Below are 6,356 nucleotides of genomic sequence, written 5' to 3'. Positions count from 1 at the left end.
GGTTTTCTTTTAATTTTCCCAGAAAGCAACAGAGAGTAAAGGAGAGAAAAGGAAGCAAAAACCTTGTAACAAAGGAGCGTTGATGTTGAGGGAGAAGAGAGAGGGCAGAGCAGAAGTCATTGGGAGATGGGTCCCACTTTGATATGTCCGCTACCCATCTCTGTACTCCTTCTCCATTTTTACTATCAAACTATAGAATTAATTAAAAGCTTTGCTCTCTCTCTCCCTCTCTTCAGATTTCTCTGTGTTTTTTTTTTTTTTTTTTTGAGACTTTTTTTCTCTGTGTTTTGATTATAGCACAACCGGTATTCCACTTTGAGAGATTTTATTAAAAAATAACTATAAAACTTAATCAATATTATTAGCTAGACAAAGTTTAGTTTCTCAAAAAAAAAAAAAAAAAGTTTCTCAAAAAAAAGCTAGACAAAGTTTGAAACAAATTTTATTTCTAACAATCGAGTCCAGAAGACTCGATTTTGCTCTGAGAAAATCGAGTATCAGACACTCGATTAACAAGTGAGTATGGAAATTGAGTGTCAATTTTCAAGTGAGTATGGAAATTGAGTGTCGATATTCAAGTGCAAATTCACTGGGCAAAATCGAATGCAGAGAACTCGAATTGTTAGAAACTAAATATGTTTAAAACATTACCTAACTAATAATATTGATCGGGTTTTATAGTTATTTTTTAATAAAATCCCACTTTGGGTAGTGATCATAGGTTCAGTACCATAGGACTGTTAATTTATTTTTATAAAGGGAAAAAAATTTGGTCAAAATTGCCTCTAAATCTTATATATATGTTTAATATTTTTTGTATTTTTTTAATAAATGAATAGAGTTTCAACCTATGATCTATCATTAGATCAAGACATCAATTTGTATAGGTGGAAATTGGACTATATATTTCTTATTCTAAGATAATATTTTTAGTATTTGAAATTTTTTTAGAATAGTATTTGAAGTTTCAAACGGGCGATTTTAGTCCGACTGTTTTCAAAAATGAGTTTTATTAGTTTTGCCTGGATCTAATTCTGCTAATTATATATATATATATATATTTAGGAAGTTATAATTTATGGAGTCCGCTCTTGATGATAGTTTTTTATCATCAGACCAAAATACCAATCGATTTTTGCTAATTTTATATTATGTCTGGCCTAAAAACAAGGTGGCCTAATTTATATTATCAAACAAAATGGCCTATTTTAATGATGTGTCATCCAGTTTTTATTTTATTTTTTTAAAGTTCACAATACCCAAATCAAACATATTTGTGTGTCCGAATTTAGCATTTCCCAGTTAATTAATTATGAGTTTTGGGTTTTAAAAATTCAGTTTAGCTTCTAGACAATTCCTCAAGTATATAGCTATATTATATATGAAATTTCATTTGTTATCCTATGATGGAAACTAAATTATATATAATGAATGGAATGTGATAATGTTATAGACTTTTGCTACCTCATGTTAGGTTGCAACTCATCCAAGACCATTAAAAATGTGTCCGAAAACTACTTTGTAGATTGCAATGAAGCTACATTGTCGAAACTGAGATCCAATTATGGTTAATAATCCGCTCTTAAAATTATGATTTCTAGGCACCCTCAAGCAGTTGTTGAACCACTCAATACTTTGTATGAAGAAAGCAAATGATCTCACAATATGAACTTGGGATGATTTAGGGTTTAATCCATGCTAGATTGGGAGGGGAGTTTGAGATTGCAATTTGAATTGGGAAAATTTTCATACTAGGTTGCCTAGGGCTCGTCAATAGGAGAATGTGATATTGGGGCAAAATACGGGTTTTGAGTTGAGCAATCTTAATGTATGGCCATATAAGATAAAATAGATTTCATGTTACTAAAATAAACAACTTATTATTCTGTTAGGTACAAATAGAAAAATTAAGAATAGATAGAAGAAGGATCTGCAGATATCGTGTTTTAAATTAAGGTACTACAATTCACTCATTTAAAACATAAAGACAAAAACTTAACTTATAACTTTACAATCAGTAGTGTAATTTTAAATTGTGTCAGTTTTAATATAGAAATGCCCAAACAATCTAAAGCTCACTCTGCACTTTCTCCCAAGGAGGGATGGGATAACTATCTAGAGGAAATCTAACACCTACAACTAGAGAGTTAGGATTTAGGGCAAATTATATAAAGAAGAGAAAACCCATTTGGGGGGGGGGGGGAGGGGATAAGAATTAAGGAGAAATTAACTCAAGCTTGTATTGTTGAAAGCTAAGTAAAACCTTCCTCGGCAACGGGGAACATTAATAAAGGCTTCAGTTTTTCTTGCTCAATTCTTTTTGCTTTTGTTTGATCATATTTCCTAGCTTCGACCATAAGTTAAGGAATCCATGTGTTGGTCTGCCTTACCATCTCTAAATAATTAGTTGTAGAGCTCACATCAGCCAAGCCAACCTTTGTGCCCTTGGGTGCACTTTCGCCCAAGCACTAGCACATCTAAGGAGAAGACTACTCGAATTCTTGCTAACAGTCATGAAAACGGGAAAATGGCTTCAGAGACAGAAGTAGAACGGTGGAACAGAATGAAGGAGAGATTAGTGGGATTAGGGCAAAGGCTAGACTAGGTGAATTAGGAGCCAAGTGTAACATAATCAGTAAATAAAAAGGTAGAGATCAGATTTTTTTTAGGCCAACTGCACCTCCACACCACTCATTTCGGGCAAGATCACCAGAAAATCCTTAAGAACCTAGAAACCCCTTCACATCCTTTTTTTGAGGTAAAAATTTCTAATCTTTTTGGTGGGTTTTACACTTTTGCTTGAGGTTATTTTTATCTAAGCTTTAATAATAATACCCATGTGATTTATAAGCATTGGAAGTGATATTTATGTGTTTATATGTATGGGTTTTGTATTGGTGGAATTATTTGATGAGTGGGTTTATGGTTTGTGCTAATGGTGGCTATCTAAGGTTTATCTAAGTGGTGGAAATTTAGGGGTTTTGAGTTATAATATGTGATGGTTGGTAAATCTAATTTTTTTTCATTGCTATTGGATTTATTTGGAGTAAGTTGAAGTTTTAAATTTCTTGTCTTTGAGGATATTTTGATTCTGCTTGCATGGCCTCTTGATGATGTTGTGTGAATCTTATGGAAGCTAGTCATAATATTGGGGATGATATTGAATGGGTTAACTTTATAAATTGGAGTCTATGCTTTGTGAATTAATTTGTTGAGAAACTTTGGAAGTAGAATATGTTATTGATGAGGTTAAATACTAGGCTCGAATAATTAAGTACTTATTTGGCAATTCCTAAATTGTAGCTAGATACAATTTCAAGCTTTATGCTTATTGTGATAGGTTTACTTGATATTGTTTAGGTTTTAGCTAATCTCTTTTGGAGCTTGGAGAATTAGGTTTTTGTGGGTTACGAGGTAAATAGCTTTTTAATGGGATTTTTGGAAAATAACCATGTTTCATAAACGTTGTTTTTGGGTCAAACACATTTTGCAAAATTATATATGTATATATATTTTCCTAAAAGTGTTGTGTTGTGGCCCTATCATATATTATTATGTATGAAAAGTGCATCATATTTGAAATGCATGAATTGTTGACATGGAAAATATGAGCATCTTTTATTTAATCTTTGATAAGGAATTCATGGATTTTATGGTATATTGGAAAATTTAAAGATGCTTATCTTGTCCTGTTATTTGAGAATTTGATAGAAAATCTTTCTAACAAAAATGAAGTTGAAAACCTTACAAACTTTTTGGAAGTTAGATTATTTAAGTTTTTTCTGAAATTACCTAGATATAAACCATGTGTTTCAAAGTATATGTAACATGTGAGCTTTATGTAGTCTTAACAATATGTCATGTGTGATTTCCCAGTGATCATCCAATTTGGTTTTCGTAGTCTTTGTGATAACGGAATCAAATCTAGGTCAATGCCCCTTCACTTTGGATGATGCATTCTTCTCTGCTACCCATGGGGGGAAGAGATTCCTTGATTGTGTGTGGGTGAGGCTGCTGCCCATGGGGCCAAAAGACCACATGCAATAGAGGTCCTATTTGACGCGCTCTCTCTGCTACCCATGGGGGAGAGAAAAACCTTGAGGGTATGGGTGAGGTTGCTGTCCATGGGGCCAAAAGTCTGCATACCTAAAAGGACAATATCATGCCAATTGTGAATGAGTGGATCCCTTAACCGGTCTATATGGTAGTGTAGTATATTTGTGATAAATTATCTTATGTTAGATTTTATGGCTTTGGAATTATATTATTAGTGCTCACAGATTATTGTATATAGTTTCATAGTATTATTTTGAGAAACTTTGTGTTTTATCATTTAATTATTCTTGTCATATTATTATTGAAAATGATCTTGTAGTATTCAGTTAGAAATTTCCCAAATTAAAACATGCTTTGTAACTATTCGTCATCATGAAACTTGCATTTCCCCCACCCCCATTAATTATGCTATTTACTGAGTTTTAGCTCATCCCACCCTCTAACAGTTTTTCAGATTAATTATCTATACCTTGGGTATGGAGCTTACTTCTTTGGTGATGATTAGAGTACTATGTTAACTTTGGAGACTTTTGTTGTAAATGGTTGATGACTCGATCTTGCTATGTTCAACGAGACCTTAATTAATTCTATTGGAGGTTGGTCACTTGAGGTTTGTTAGCCTTTGGCGTGGTAAGCCTAGACTCGATATTAAGGTTGCTTATTCTTGATAAGATTGTGACTTTGTGTAATTTAATTAGAGTTTTGTAATATATTCATGTATTATGTGGAGGCACATGATTTTAGTTATTGTTTACAAATGTGTTATAGAGCTCTGACTTGTAATGTGGAGATTTTAGTATGGTTATATATTCTTATCCTATGGAAAATAAAGGAAAATGAAGATCTCCTATGGTTTGATTTGCCAAAAAGGAAAAATCTACAGGTACCGTTGGGATGTATTTCTCATGCTTTACACCCTTTTGGGTTTGGGGTGTGACACCAAGAAAGAGGCGAGAGATAGGACCCTATCCGATGGGAGCAGCACAAGTACCCTAGTCTAGTCTAGGTAGGTTCAGGAAGGTTTGAATTTGAGGGAAAGGTCAAATAAACGTATCCGAGAATCTAAAGAAAAAGAGAAAGAAAAAGAAAAAAATGCCCCTTCTTTTTTCACTAAACTAAAAAATAAAAGCATCTCGAGCTGCCCTCCCTACCTAGCTCCCCATCTTGGACTCGAGATGATCAAAAAGTCATCATCAAGGCCTTTGTTGTTCTTAAGAAGGCAAGAGATGAGCCTAACAGGTGTGTTACTAGTTCGAAGGTAGTAACCAGTGACCTTGCTATCATGGCAGCTATAAACTTAATTGATGTCGTGGTGGATCAAGTTTACACCCATCCTTTTGTTTATTCGGGCTACATTATTAACTATCTTAAAAAGGATGATGGAACACTAGGAGGGGCTTATTCTAAAAAACAAAAGGAACTCACGCATTACCTTATCCATAAGTATCCTCATCCCACCTTCAATGAAGGCGATAATGGGAATAACCACGGCACCTAAAAGTCTTCTGGTATAGTGTTCACCCACTTCACAATGCTCTACGGTGACACTAGTTGGGATGCCATACTTAGCCTTAAAGGCCTCCTTTTTCTCATTGATGTCTACCAAACTAGCAAACCTACACATACTATGAAATAAAGAAGAAAAATGGGGAAGAAGGAAATCCTAGACACAAAACCTACTTAACTAAGGAGGGAGATGAGACCACTTACAAAGCTAGGAGCACAACAACGCCCTTCGTGAGACTCTTGGTGGCTTAAAAGAATTTGTTCTTCTTGGGGCAGAAAATGAGCTCCCTCCCCTTCTTATATAGGGGGAAAGAAGCAGCAATTTTCTCGCCCCCCAATCGTGGTGAAATGAGGACCGTAAGATCTCCATCTCACCTTTGGATGTGGGAAACAGGCAACCACCTGCAACATTTAATGCGGTGTTGGGAATCCGAAATGTCAGGAGCGTGCCTAGGCAATTAAAAAGACAAGCAGGCACGTATGAACATGGGTGACACATGCGACTCCCCGTGATAATAACTTAGTTTTGCATATTTATATCATTATTAGAAAGCATTATCATATTGATATAATTCATGCATTTTATATTTGGTTTTGGAATAATGTTGAATAATTAATTTTGTGTTTAATTATATTTTAATGCATAAATTTGTTTTTTGTAGGAGAATGGAATTAAATAAGTGGATTTGTGCAAAGAAAACAGCTAATGGACTTTACTTTTACAAGAGTCATGATAAAGTTAAAGAATTCCAACCAAATTAAATTTAAGTCCAATTGGAGCAAGGAATTAAAGG

The 6,356-nt window shown here is 34.1% G+C and overlaps 1 pseudogene; it reads right to left on the bottom strand.

Moving 5' to 3' along the window:
• Nucleotides 1-5,680, bottom strand: part of LOC112009415 (uncharacterized) — a 13,472-nt pseudogene extending 7,792 nt beyond the window's left edge.
• Nucleotides 5,681-6,356: the final 676 nt, after the last annotated feature.

This window comes from Quercus suber, unplaced genomic scaffold, assembly GCF_002906115.3.
Source record: "Quercus suber isolate HL8 unplaced genomic scaffold, Cork oak 2.0 scaffold_635, whole genome shotgun sequence".
Taxonomy (NCBI): domain Eukaryota; kingdom Viridiplantae; phylum Streptophyta; class Magnoliopsida; order Fagales; family Fagaceae; genus Quercus; species Quercus suber.
Note: the sequence above shows the minus strand (reverse complement) of the source record. Positions and strands in the feature narration are given on the sequence as shown.